The sequence below is a fragment of the Drosophila takahashii genome, chromosome 2R (assembly GCF_030179915.1).
Source record: "Drosophila takahashii strain IR98-3 E-12201 chromosome 2R, DtakHiC1v2, whole genome shotgun sequence".
Classification (NCBI taxonomy): domain Eukaryota; kingdom Metazoa; phylum Arthropoda; class Insecta; order Diptera; family Drosophilidae; genus Drosophila; species Drosophila takahashii.
This window is the reverse complement of record NC_091679.1, coordinates 695574-710291: the sequence shown is the minus strand read 5'-3', so window position 1 is coordinate 710291 and position 14718 is coordinate 695574. Positions and strand designations below refer to the sequence as shown.

The window sequence follows — 14718 nt, the reverse complement described above, 5'->3', positions numbered from 1 at the left end:
ATATGCCGAAATAGAGAACTATTGTCCAAAACCCATTAGCCTGACCTGCGACATAATGGAATATTGAGAGGAGAAACGCTTTCCCCTTTTTGTATCAGCTGGCCAAAGTCTTACATTCAGTTCCCGCTACGCAAGTGGGCGTGGAAAGATCTTTTCGGACCTCAAAATGATAGTGACCGATCAAAGGTGTGACTTTGCTAATGCGGCTTTATCGAAATTATTATTTGTAAAATTAAGTAATAAATAAATATGTTTGTAAACAAAATAGTGGAGGAAGACCGCGAGGCTCTGATGAGTTTTAAGTTATTTTTTAAAAGTGGCTGCCGTCACCACTCATTTTTGTTTACATGTCGCCGCCTATGATAAATCTTAAATTTGGACTCTGTCAACCGAAAAAAGTGGAAAAATCCGAACTTTAAAAATCCACCATAAATCCAGTTTTCCATGGATTTGGGCCATATCCAGCTTGTTTTATTCGGTAGGATGTAAACTTTAAGTTTGTAACCATTACGATTTTTCAACGGATTTATTTCGAGTTTTTACGATATATACAGCCGACTTACAGTCGACCAAAAAACACATTTTTCATCTTTGTCGAGCTTCTGCGCTGCCATTAGTTATCCAATCATATTGATCTGTATGGCAAAGTTAAGCTCTGATCTATTGACTTTAAAATAAAACTAAAACTGGCCCAATCGGGTGGATATCTGCCGGGATATAAGAAGAAATTCGAAAAAAGTCCGAAATTTAACATTTCAAACTTTAAAAAATCTTTAAAAAAAAAACTGTGCCATCGAAAAAAAAATTAATGCTATTTTCGTGATCTAGGGGTCCAACACTAACAGAATTTGCCATCAATTGCTGGGGAGCATTTCGGCTGTAAACTAGTGTTATTGATGATTATACCCGTTACTCGTAGAGTAAAAGGGTATATTGTATTCGTGCAAAAGTATGTAACAGGGAGAAGGAAGCGTTTCCGACCCCATAAAGTATATATATTCTTGATCAGGATCACTAGCCGAGTCGATCTAGCCATGTCCGTCTGTCCGTCTGTCCGTCTGTCTGTCCGTCTGTCCGTCTGTCCGTCTGTCTGTCTGTATGAACGCTGAGATCTCGGAAACTATAAAAGCTAGAAGATTGGCATTTTGCATGCAGATTTTAGGAGTTCCTACGCAGCGCAAGTTTGTTTCAAAATGGTGCCACGCCCCCTCTAACGCCCACAATCGCTTATATACGATTTAAAAAATTTTAATATTTTGGAAAAGTAAAAATGCAGTTTTATTGTGTTTATCAATACCTATCGAAATGTAGAAGAAATTTTTCAAATCGGACCATTCGTTAAAAAGTTATGCGTGATCAACGTTTTCTATCTCTATCTCCATCTCCCTCGCACTCCCTTTACCTGAGTAACGGGTATCTGATAGTCGGGGCACCCGACTATAACGTTCTCTCTTGTTTTTATTTGTTTTGCTTAAAATAAAACTCAAAACAGCCTCGCGGTCCTCCTGTAAGACTTTTCTCCAATTTGATTTCACAGCCGTTTAAGAAGCTATTAAAACTACCTCCACGATTTTTTGCAAATTTTTTTAACCATTTTTAAAAAATAACTTATTCTTGCTAGATGATTACCTGCAAGCAATTGTGGTAGCTTCGGATAAAGAGGCCGAAGACGCAGAGCCAACAGGCCAAATAAGAAAGGAATATGCCGAAATAGAGAACTATTGTCCAAAACCCATTAGCCTGACCTGCGACATAATGGAATATTGGGAGGAGAAACGCTTTCCCCTTTTTGTATCAGCTGGCCAAAGTCTTACATTCAGTTCCCGCTACGCAAGTGGGCGTGGAAAGATCTTTTCGGACCTCAAAATGATAGTGACCGATCAAAGGTGTGACTTTGCTAATGCGGCTTTATCGAAATTATTATTTGTAAAATTAAGTAATAAATAAATATGTTTGTAAACAAAATAGTGGAGGAAGACCGCGAGGCTCTGATGAGTTTTAAGTTATTTTTTAAAAGTGGTTAAACAAATTTGCAAAAAATCGTGGAGGTTGTTTTATTAGCCTCTTAAACGGCTGTGAAATCAGATTGGCGAAAAGTCTTACAGGAGGACCGCGTGGCTGTTTTGAGTTTTATTTTGATTGGAATAAAATAAATTTCATAGGATAAGTTATTTTTTAAAACTGGTTAAAAAAATTTGCAAAAAATCGTAAAGGTAGTTTTAATAGCCTCTTAAACGGCTGTGAAATCAGATTGGCGAAAAGTCTTACAGGAGGACACGAGGCTGTTTTGAGTTTTATTTTGAGCAAAAAAAATAAAAATCATCAATAATCATTATTTTTGAGTCATATTTTTTTTGATCAAAAATAAAGATTACCATTGAACGAAAAGATAAAAATCATATATTTAAAAATCATGTCGGGAATGCATAGATTTGACAAAGTTAATTATTTTGGTGAAAATCTTTTTTTTAGGGTAATTTTTTTTGTTTAAAGAAATAAAAATAATTATTATTTTCGGTTCCTGGTTTAATTTCGCCATCTTTAATATAAAACCCGAGATACTCTATTCCTGTCTTGAAAAATGTGCACTTCTTTATATTAAATGAAAACCCGGTATCAGACAAGGCTTTAAGCACAACTTTTAATCTTGTAAAAGCTTCTTCCTTGGAGTTTGCGACTATTAACACATCATCAATATAGAGAATTGCATACGCGTATGCCAAATCTCCTAAGGCTCGTACATTCGCTCTTTGAAATATATAGCATAGCAAGGAACTGATATTGGCCTTATGGAGTCACGAAAGCTATCTTCTCGATGGAATCAGTTTGAATCGATATCTGATAAAATCCGCTGGCCATGTCCACATTGCTAAAGTATTTGATACCACGTAATTTATCTATCTGATCCGATATTAATGTCAATGGATTTTGTCCCTGACTATTAATTACACTATGCAGCATCAAAAATGAACCTCGATGAATGCTATATTTTTGGATTCGTTACGAATTCCCAAGTTAAACTGCGTTTTCCTAAAAGTTCCCCGACGCAAGGATTCTTAGCAAAAGGACCTCAAAGTTCGAAAAATGCTGTAATTGACCAACTTTGCGGAGCTCTCAGAGGCAAATGGATGCATGGCTTGGTTCGAAGTTAAAGTTTTTTAAAAGATACACCCTTTATCTTTCAAACCCCATACATAAAATAATTTTAGGATTTTTTTTAAGGCAGAAATAAATTCCAAAAAACATAGTCAAAAAACTGAAAATCATACAGCTGCGGTCAAAATAGTAGCAGTGTTGCCGCCTTGTCTTTTTAAAAGTTTGATGTTGTAATTTTTTCTTATCCAATTAGTCTAATAGTAAAATTATAATCAATACAATATTACCAGGAAAAGATCAATTACAACAACAAACTTTTAAATACACAGGGCGGCAACACTACTACCATTTTGACCGCAGCTGTATACTTTTATGTTTTTTGACTATGTTTTCTAGAATTTGTTTCTGCCTTAAAAAAAATCTTAAAAATTTTTTAAGTATAGGGTTTAAAAGATAAAGGGTGTATCTTTTAAAAAACTTTAACATAGAATCAAACCATGCATCCATTTGCCTCTGAGAGCTCCGCAAAGTTGGCCAATTTCAGCATTTTTCGAACTTTGAGGTCCTTTTGCTAAGAATCCTTGCGTCGGGGAACTTTTTGGAAAACGCAGTTTAACTTGGGAATTCGTAACGAATCCAAAAATATAGCATCCATCGAGGTAAATTTAAAAAGCACTAAAAATGCTGCACAGTGTTATTCTTCTGCAATTAGTATATACGAATTTCTAATTTTCCTATTGTTATACGCCTTTGTGGCATGCCACTATATCATATAGCTGTGATAGAAACGATCGAAAAATTAATGTGAAATAATAAGAAATTTAACATTTTTGCGATTTGTAGATTAATAGAATGATCTGCAAGGGTATATAAGCTTCGGCTTGCCGAAGCTAGCTTCCTTTCTTGTTGTACTTGGTGTTACTTTGAACACTGATAAAGGCCATCTAGCCTATTATCAGGTCTAAAATTAAACCGAATAAAGAATATATTAAAGAAGGGAACTAGCAGATGATTTAGGCAACCCCTTTTCTCCTTTAGGCTTTGAACTCGGGACCGTTTTTAATGTTTTTTAATTTGTAGGTTGCTATGTTGTAAAATTTATTTTCCACTTAAATCGCTTATCAATTAAAAGAAACCTTGACATTCTTGTGGTTGAAATTTTGATATTTGTTTGCCCAGATAAAAAGAATATATTTGTCAAAAATTATTTTTTTTACTATTTATCTTATCCCAATAAAAAAATGTGTCAAAGGCTTATCAATTTTAGAGCTTTTTGAGTTAATTTACACAGCTAAACGAATGTGCCAATGAATTTAGCAAAGAAATCGTTATGAAAGTGAAAAGGTGCTAAGAATTCCGAGTGTTTTATTGAAAAGGTTGTTACATTTTATTAGACCCCCTTTATTTTCGATGACATGGGTAATTAATACTTTATATCCGAAATATCCTTAGTTATTGAACCGGCAACTAATCAAAAGAATTTTTCATAATTCCAAATTATTTTATTTTCCCGGTTTTATCAGACATCTAAAAATGCCAAGCTATACGAAGAACTGTTATTTCTGGAACTCGGGGCCAGAAGTTTTTGTTTGGTAATTTCGTGCTGATAACAATAAGAGCTTCGTGATAAGGCAAACGCCAACTGGTTATTTTCGCTACCTAAAACGAAACGATTTCAATTATACTTCCAAGAATGAGTGGCGGCCAGTCGAACTAGATCATAAAAAAGTCGGGGTTTATGGCGAATTTCAGTAAGTCTTTGATGGGACCCATGTAGATAGGGTCTGGTTGAGTTCCCCCGATGCTATAGAACATGGACAGCGATAGTTAAAACTTTGGCACTCGGCGTCCTTTTTTTTTATTTTCAGAAGTGAAAAGGCGATTAAGATTTGAACAATCTAATTATTGAATTATGATCGATTGGATATTAATAAACTATTGAATGATATCAATCAGAGTTGTGCCTTTAAGCATTATCATTACTTTTTCATTATCATTAAAAAATGTAATACTAGTGAAATCAGTTTACATTATCATTAGAAAAAGTAATGTTTTTAATGCATTACTTTTGACAAATATAATGCTAATGAAAATTCAATTCATTATTTTTGACAAATATAATGCTAATGAATATTCATTACTTTTGACAAATATAATGCTAATGAAAAATATTTCATTACTTTTAAGAAAAAGTAATACCAATGATATTTTTTCATTACAATTAATAATGCTAATGAAAAAATTTGCATTAAAAATTTCATTAAATATTTTTTAACTATACTTTTTTGATAAAGTATTGCAACCGCAAACCATATGTATCTCAATTGAATACAGCCATTTTTAAGATAAGACGCTACTTTAAAGGCAAGGTTTTACGTCAGTACTACAACATGCACTTGACTTACAAGAACTTAATAGTCGTAATGCAACGCCAAGTGTATTTATTTTTCAATGAAAAAGATTGGTCAAAATGGAAAAATATTTTTTTACTGAAATCGCCATCTTTTTTGTGTACCCTTTACTGAACACCTCTGCTGGTTAGGGGTTGTCTTCATCCATAGAGGCCTGAAAGTTTCGCGGTTTGATTTGTATCTTTTTTTTGCATTAGTTACAAGTTTAGTATACTAAACTTATAAACTATAACACATTCATACTTAACTTACAAAACTTCTTGACAGTGCTGAAGAAGTCGCGGTCCATGGAAGAAAATTTGTTTTTAAAGTTTTTTGGGGGTATTGGCCGCTGTACTACACAGTTGCATTAGTTACAAGTTTAGTATACTAAACTTATAAACTATAACACATTCATACTTAACTTACAAAACTTCTTGACAGTGCTGAAGAAGTCGCGGTCCATGGAAGAAAATTTGTTTTTAAAGTTTTTTGGGGGTATTGGCCGCTGTACTACACAGTTGCCGAAAAGTATCCAATGAGGATAGTCTTTTGGCGGTTTTACATTGAATGTCTATATTGTGGAATCATTGGATTTGACAGATCCTAAGAATCTGTCAACCAAAATCGCCAGGATACAAATGATTTGCCAGGAATCCAGGAAAAAGTAAAAATGTTCTATTTTATTTTGTTAAGTATATATGTGGGGCTTTATTTTGTAAGTAATAGAATATGAGAAACTTTATTTAATAGAAAACATAATATAGTTTAAGTTGGATAGTTCTTCGATTGAGTATTTATCGTCGTCGCGTCGTTTGATAAAGCACGTTTTTGCTCAGTCGGCCGTCATGACCGTCTTGGCTTCGCTTCAGGTCATCTTTTTGTCGTCTTGATATATATTCGTTTTCATCAGGGAAGAGCGATTCCTTGAGAGTTCTGAATTAAAACTGTTTATTTCTATCAATTGTACGAACTTAGGTAGCTAACATGTGAAGTGATTTACAAAGGTTCTTATGTTAAAAATTATTTGTTATTATTTATTTATTAAAATTATTTAAAAGACATTGTTTGCTTTTAAAACAACGAGCTTTTCGAAATGGCCATCCGAAAAATTTTGTCTTTTCTTCCCATTGACCATCCCGGCGTAACTGAAAAGACGCTCTACAGGAGCAGACGATGGTAACGGAGTGTTGTATTTGAAAAAAGTCGCTTTAATAATAGGATATCGATTTAGGCATTCCAAGTCTTCATCCATGTCGTTCAAATAGCGGGGCATGTCTGGCATGCTGCTAAAACACCGCTAGCTTGCTTTTGGTGAGATGTGTTACAAACCTAAAATTAGATTATATAATAATATATTAATTAACTATGCCATTTTTCTATCAGTGTTTTTAATTTCATTAATTTAACAAATGGCCTTACACCTTTTACTTGACGCATTTACACTTCACTTACCGGTTTAATAATTTTAAAATATTTCCCATTTAATATCAAGGGCACTTGCCCTAAAGCTACTTTTCTTCCAAGGAACTATGCGAAGTGCTGGCTCTAGTTTTAATTTTTTTTATTAACTAGTACGTTTTTTCAAACGTTTAAGAAGAATACTCACGAAATGTTGGAAAACGAAGTAATCATTGACTGATTGCTGCATCCGTCCATCCCGTCAATTACTGGTTTATTTTCACTCGCCATTTCACTTGTTTTTTTTTTTTTTGTAACTTGCACTGATTTTTTTTTATTTGTTTGCTCCGACACTGATTTTTCCTTATTTGTGTGTTCCGACACCGCTTTTTATGATATGTTTGCTCCGACACTGCTTTTATATAATGGTTTAATCTGACACTGCATGTCATTCGTTAGTGAATTTGACCGCAAAAGCCTGCTGGGATGCTTACTTAAAACTGAACAAAATTAAATAGAATACGGACCCCGAATACGAATAGAATACGGACCGCCAAAATATGTTGTAAGTTAAGCATAGCACTAATGTACTTGCTTTTACGAATACAAACAGCAACCGATCCAAAAAACAATCGAAATCAATCCGCGAAATCTTCGGGCCACATTGGTTGAAGACAACACCAATGGCACAGCGGTCCATAACTCAAAAAACGTTAAAATCTATTTTTTCTCCATGGACCGCGAGTTCTGAAGAACTACCACCAAGAAATTTTCGGAAACTGCATAGTACAGCGGTCCTAAGCTCGAAAAACGTTAAAAGCTAATTTTCCTTCATGGACCGCGACTTCTTCAGCACTGGCACTAAGAAGTTTTGTATGTTAAGCATGAACTCGTAACTAATGCAAAAAAAGATAAAAGTGAAATCGCGAAATCTTCAGGCCTATTTGCATGAAGACATGGTTTGCGGTTGCAATACGTTATCAAAAAAGTATAGTTAAAAAATATTTAATGAAATTTTTAATGCAAATTTTTTCATTAGCATTATCACTATGGACGGCAGTCCATGTAGTGACGAAGCGCACCAGGAGAGTGTGCAAAGGCGACTACTATTATATAGCCGCAAAATTGAAAATCTGCTGTGATAGTCCGATCGTAATGAGTAATACACCAATCGAAAGGTATTGCAAAAACTTAAAGGATTGCATACCAAGACTTTAAGAAAATCAATTGGCTTGGGAGAGAGAGTAGTGAAAGTGAAAAAGTGAAAATTTCGAATTTTGGAGCTGTTGGGGCCGGTGGGGATAAAAGCCCCCTCGAATGAGAAAATATTAGAAAGTGTATTTAATGACGAGTGTAATAATTTTTCGTCACAAATGTTGATATCAGAACTTTTGTATGTTGACAGTGCGATCGTCACTAGTTTTTTACCTCCTTAAGAGGTGTTTTTATTTGATTAATTGTAATGAAAAAATATCATTGGTATTACTTTTTCTCAAAAGTAATGAAATATTTTTCATTAGCATTATATTTGTCAAATGTAATGCATTGAATTTTCATTAGCATTATATTTGTCAAAAATAATGAATTGAATTTTCATTAGCATTATATTTGTCAAAAGTAATGCATTAAAAGCATTACTTTTTCTAATGATAATGAAAACTGATTTCACTAGCATTACATTGCTTTAATGCTAATGAAATTGCTAATTCATTACAAATCTAATGCATTAGTCACAACTCTGCATGCCAGTTATAAATCGATCTGAGAATTCATTTAAAATATTTCTTAATGTTATCTTATCATTATCAGCTAATTCCACATTATCTTTAACCAGATTTTCTAAGATACTTATCGAAGTTTCATTACTCACTACATTGACAAATTGATTCCTATACATTGTTAATTTGTTAGCATCAATCATGACCCCAAAACCTAGCTGCAATATTTCTCGACCAATAATAATATCGTACTTAAGGTAATTATCCATTACTACATGAAATAGGACTTCTACATTAAATTCGGGAATATTTACAGTTGCCAATACTTGTAATTTGCTTTTAACAATGTTATTACCTATTCATCTTAACCTGCCAACTTGTTGCAAAGTTTCTCCTTGACCAAAGAGCATTCGGCACCCGATTTGCTTCATAATACTAGTTGGCTCCAACACTGCACACATGTCGACTCGCTTCTCGTTGTTTAAGTTTTTCGCCGATGTCGTTCCCTACGTACATACAGAAGCAATGTGACCAGGATTGCCACACTTGAAGCAAGTAACTGCTGACCTCTATCGTCCAGCCAAAGGTTTGCCAGTATGATGATTTGGTTTTGCGACGTTTCTCTCTACTTCCTTCTTCTTGCGGCACTCAAACGCTTTATGTCCTATCTTGCCGCAATAATGATATTTGATTTCCGCCTGCGCCTTAAACTTCTTCCTGTCCGGCCCTTGATCCAACCCAGAGTAGTCGATCACTTTGTTGAATGAAAATGCCTTTAAGAGTTGCTGCAGTTCATTCCGAGTTTTTATATTTGTAGTGAAAACGAAACTTTGCAGCCTGGGCTCTTCTTGGCTCATTCCCTTCCACTTCGTCAGCATTGACGTTACCAGCCTGCTGACCGTTGAGAATGTTGAGCAATACGGCAGACGGTGGCTCGATGCCTTCATAGCGGTGTAAAAACAAATCTTTAAATCTTTAAAGCAAATTTGCGCAGTCAGAGTTGCCAAGCAGCGATTTGCTAAGTGCCATGACTAGTGCTCCGCCTTCCAGTGGACGCACGGATAAGATCATATCCACGGTTTTACACCACGCTGCAGCATTGGCTCCAGACGCATCAGGATTAAACATACGAAATATTTTGCGGGGCTGCAGTCGATGTTGTTTGCACAGTTTTCAGCAACTCTAGGAAGTTTCGGTTTTGTGTCTCCAAAATCGCCTGCAACACACTGTCAGAATGTTCTTGTGGCGATGGGAATCCCACTTCTGATCTCGAAGAAAGGGGTTTCTTGGCCGCTTCTCGAGTTGCATCACTTTATTTTCATTTGGGTCTTTCTAAGATACGTAGCGAGTCGCAATTTACACACGTTGCCTGCTCGAAGGTTCTCGAAAGAATGAATCCCTGAACACTCTACTACTCTGCACAACTCTATCTTGCAACAACAATGGTGCCACACTCGGCTAAGGATGGTTCCCACCTAGCCACACTCTTGAAACCCTTTAACAGTCTTAGAAGGTCACAGTTCTTTCTCTCAATTCTTTATTCGAAATGACAAGTTTCTCTCAGTTACATTGGTTATATTTTACATTTATTTCTATTATTATTAATTCTCGACATATAAATGTTTCTAATGTCTTCAAAAGCTAAGGATCCAGCGCGTCGAGATCTCATCGCCCAGGACTTAAAGGGGTAAGTTTGTCGGAACACGGTTCCTTTATCAACCATATATATTTATATCCGTGCATCCATTTGATTATCTGAAGTAAGTTTCTAACTTTAGGCCTCCTCAAGGCATTACAGTAGTTTATATCAATCATTATACCCTTTTGGTTGTACTTTATATAATATAATAAAACATTGACTTTTCATCGGCGAGTTTCAGCCTTGTGTTTGTATGAACAAGAAGCCCTCAGAGCAACGTTTGTAATCGTGAATAGTCAGCAATTTGTTGAAGTGTGCACCTTGTACGGGTGGTAAATTCGATACTCTCCGCTAACAAACTTTGTTGGTACATTACAATTAAATTCATATGTATTCCCAATAATAATATTACTCCTAAATGGCACTAGCCAATATTTTATTCAATAAAATATAATGTGAAAACGAGCTTAAAACCATGCTAAGTTTTCTAAAAGGGGGTGCTGACGCGATAAGTGGAGTAGGTGAAGAATAATGACATAACTTTTGACGGACAACCTTGACAATAGGGGATCGTATTGCGCGGCCCGCGACGATCCATTTGGCACACGAATGTGTGAAGGGGAGGGAATGTGGCCGAAACATTTCCCGATCGTGTTACGATCAAGCGACAGCTAAGCTTGTGGGGCAATGTAGACTAATGACCGACGGACTTTATGACTTTTACTAATTTTCAGGCATCTTTAATATTTATTTTCGTTATGTTGGAGAGGAGATAGTCTTACCAAGAACCCATCCCATCCGGCGACCTTATGCCGGCAAAATTGGTGCCTGATCGTCGGATGTCTTTCCCTCGGCCCAAGTCCTTTACAGGACTAGGGCACTAATATGCCCATGTAACAAAATTAGCGCCCAACGAAGATTTCATATTCTTTAAGGAATTAAGTTCAACCATGTAGATACATATAGTATTTGGCTTAGCGAACCTATGTATGACATAACTTCCGTCCTTAAATGCCAGAAATAACTTACCTATATATAGAGCAAGGGATTTAAGTAATTTAAATGCAATGCTAGCTTTTTTTTCTAAATTTTTTATTGGTAAATTAAAGTTTAGAACTTCTGCGACAGTCTGATTTGATCAATCAGGACCTTGTCTCATAAATGGGGATAACTATATACTTTGTTTCCTTTTTAAAATCATAGATACTTTTTGTTTTAGTATAGGAAAAGTTACTGAGCAAAAATTCTTTAAAATCAAATAGGAGGTTTCCTTTGAGAAAAAATTTTTTTAAATTAACGTAAATACAATTTAGATGTGCTTTTTGGCCGACGCTACACGACGTACTAGGCGGAGCCCGGCCGTTTAATAGGCTGCGCAAGAGCGCAGACGTTACGGTAACTCATTTAGCCATTGCGGTGCGGATCATTGTGCGACTGTCGATCCAGGACAGAAAAGGTGGGTACGGCTTTACGGCTTCCTTTGACATATTTGGGTGGGGGACGTATTTTAGTTTCTCTGGCCAAGGCTACACGACGTACTGGGCTAGATGGTCTGGTCGTTTGATAGGCTCGAGTCCAGAGAAATAGGAAGACAGTTGTGGATCCCGAGAATGATCGGTCAGATAACCATATTTACGACGACTGGCAGAAGGGGGATTTCTTCTAGGTGCAGCTTGTCCCCATTGCGAACGTTAAAGCTGACTAAAAGGGAAGGAGAGCTATTAGTTCAGTGGAACCCAGTTGTGTAGAAGCTGCTAATACCTCCAGTTAGGGATATTTGTTTTTTTGTGGGGCTTAAATATCGGACAGATTCTTCACCAAAGAGATACTTAGTAATCGCAAACAGCACGTGTGAACGTTTGGTTTAAAGTAGACAAGTGTAAAGGTGGGTCATTGCTTAAGGACGCAAGTGAAGACGCAAGTGAAAAAAGAAAAAAACAAGAGAGAACGTTATAGTCGGGTGCCCCGACTATCAGATACCCGTTACTCAGGTAAAGGGAGTGCGAGGGAGATGGAGATAGAGATAGAAAACGTTGATCACGCATAACTTTTTAACGAATGGACCGATTTGAAAAATTTCTTCTACATTTCGATAGGTATTGATAAACACCATAAAACTGCATTTTTACTTTTCCGAAATATTGAAATTTTTAAAATCGTATATAAGGGATTGTGGGCGTTAGAGGGGGCGTGGCACTCTTTTGAAACAAACTTGCGCTGCGTAGGAACTCCTAGAATCTGCATGCAAAGTGTCAATCTTCTAGCTTTTATAGTTTCCGAGATCTCAGCGTTCATACGGACAGACGAACAGACAGACAGACGGACAGACGGACAGACGGACATGGCTAGATCGACTCGGCTAGTGATCCTGATCAAGAATATATATAGTTTATAGGGTCGGAAACGCTTCCTTCTGCCTGTTACATACTTTTGCACGAATCTAGTATACCCTTTTACTCTACGAGTAACGGGTATAAATATATATATTGTAACGACCCTGTTTTGGGAGGCGGTATAGCTCGCCGTGGTCAGGGCTCGCGATAGATATTTATATTTCCTCTATAGATCGATTTACCTCCCTTTCCCCAATAATGATACTAAGTGATAATGACACAGAGGGATAGAACTATAAAGTAGGCGTGTATTTCGTGGTAATTGTAAAACTGGTTTTTTTTTCGGGTGACTGTATAACTGAGTCGAGGCTGCTTGCTTCGTTGATTCGGCGCTACGGAAGGGCAAGTGATGAACTGCTTGCTGTCGTGATCTGATGCTACGGAAGTGCAAGTGATGAACTGCTTGCTGTCGTGATCCGATGCTACAGAATTGCGAGTGATGAACTGCTTGCTTCGTGCGGTGTGGCCGGCGTGTAGCTGTTTCCGTGGTCTGGCGCTGCGGAGGGCCAGGATGTGAGCTGTTCGAGTCGTTGACTGCTTGTCAGTGACGTGGCCAAGGGGTCCACTGCTTGTTGCGAGTTTCGGCGCTACGGGTGTGCCGTGAGGTCGCGTCGGCGCTGCGGATGGGCCGAGTGATCGCGTTGGCGCTGCGGATGGGCCGGTACGTGGACTGCTTCATCGTGTGTACGTCGTGTACGTCGGGTTCGTAGTGTTCTGGGTCGTTGGGAACGATCTACTTGGAATTCTAGTCGGTTTCGGGAAGGTAGGGCTGCCGGTCTGCCGGGCATCGTTAGTTTCGACCTGCCGTCTGGGGGAACTCACTGAGGTGGGCCTGAATTACGTAAACCGGGCCGCCTCAGTGATCACGACTGGGTCTGGGCTGATTTCTAGGAAACAACTCCGGGTCGTCAGTGATCGTCACCAGGTCGCAGATCCGATTTAAAACCGCACTCTTACGGATCCACCACCAAGATTATCTACCAGAACACTTACCCGGATATTTCTCCTTGTTTGCTGATGTGTTTCCTCGAAGATCGTCGGAACGCAAGTGACTCATCTGGGGTCTTGCCTCTGCTTATATAGGCGCCGTTGAGTGTGCCCAGAGCGGTCGATGTCTAGAATCCCGACATCGATAACTCGCTATCGGGTCACGAATATAGCGATGATTATCGCTACGTTAGTGTGGCCAGATATCGTTTTGGGCTCGCGATGAAAGTGGTTGGGAAAATAAAAGTCCATTATGTGGTTTTTGGAATGTTCTTTTATGTGTGACGATGGGTCGTCGCAATATTTTTGAGATAAAGGAATCTTTGGCCCAAATGAAGGGGGCATAGAAGAAAGTGCTTTTCCAGTCCACAACAGGAAGTATTACCCGATCCACGACAAGAGGAGAACCAGTTCTCTAGACAGAGACAATCTTGGTATGTTCCGCGAGCCTACAGTTCGTAGGGGGAGAAAATTTGCCTCTGGGTCAGCCAAAGGGACGTTCAAGTTTGCTCCCACAGTATGAGGCCAACCCGACAAGCGATTAGAAGCTGCCGAGAGAAGATAATGCGGTCGGTGATTAAACAAAACAATGAAACGCAGGCAGCCATGCAAGCGCAGATAGAAGCATTAAAGGCGCAAGTAGTGGAACTGCGATCCTCACAATCCATGAGGGTGGAGCAGCCGGTGTTACCACAACCGCATCGGTTCCCGGCACACCCATCTGACAGTTTCTTGTGTTACCAAGCGACGCCGCCTCTCGAACCGTTATCGCAGGAGATTCTCAATAGCCAGAGGCATCGGCTTCGAGATCAGCGGCGCCCTGACACATCCCAGCACCACCAGTCCCGAAATAACGGCCCAGACAAAAGTTATGCACGATACCCAGAGTATGACCAAAGCCCCGGATTCCAGGCACCAAAAGAAGTTCGGCTGGACAAATGGAATTTGAAGTTTGACGGAAACAGCCGTGGTATGACCGTTGAAAGTTTCTTGTTCCGAGTTGAATGGTTAGAAGTACTTTATAGGATAGCGCCAAGTTTTCCGCGAATTCCATAGTCTACTGGTAGGAGCCGCCAGCAAATGGTATTGGCAAT

The 14718-nt window shown here is 38.0% G+C and overlaps 1 long non-coding RNA gene across 1 annotated transcript; it reads right to left on the bottom strand.

The window, feature by feature from the left end:
* Positions 1 to 6212: 6212 nt before the first annotated feature.
* On the bottom strand, positions 6213 to 7329 carry LOC138912593 (uncharacterized). Its single transcript, XR_011418142.1, has 3 exons — positions 7096 to 7329; positions 6942 to 7034; positions 6213 to 6818 (listed from the first exon to the last, which is right to left on the bottom strand). It is a non-coding gene; the product is annotated as an uncharacterized lncRNA (long non-coding RNA).
* Positions 7330 to 14718: the final 7389 nt, after the last annotated feature.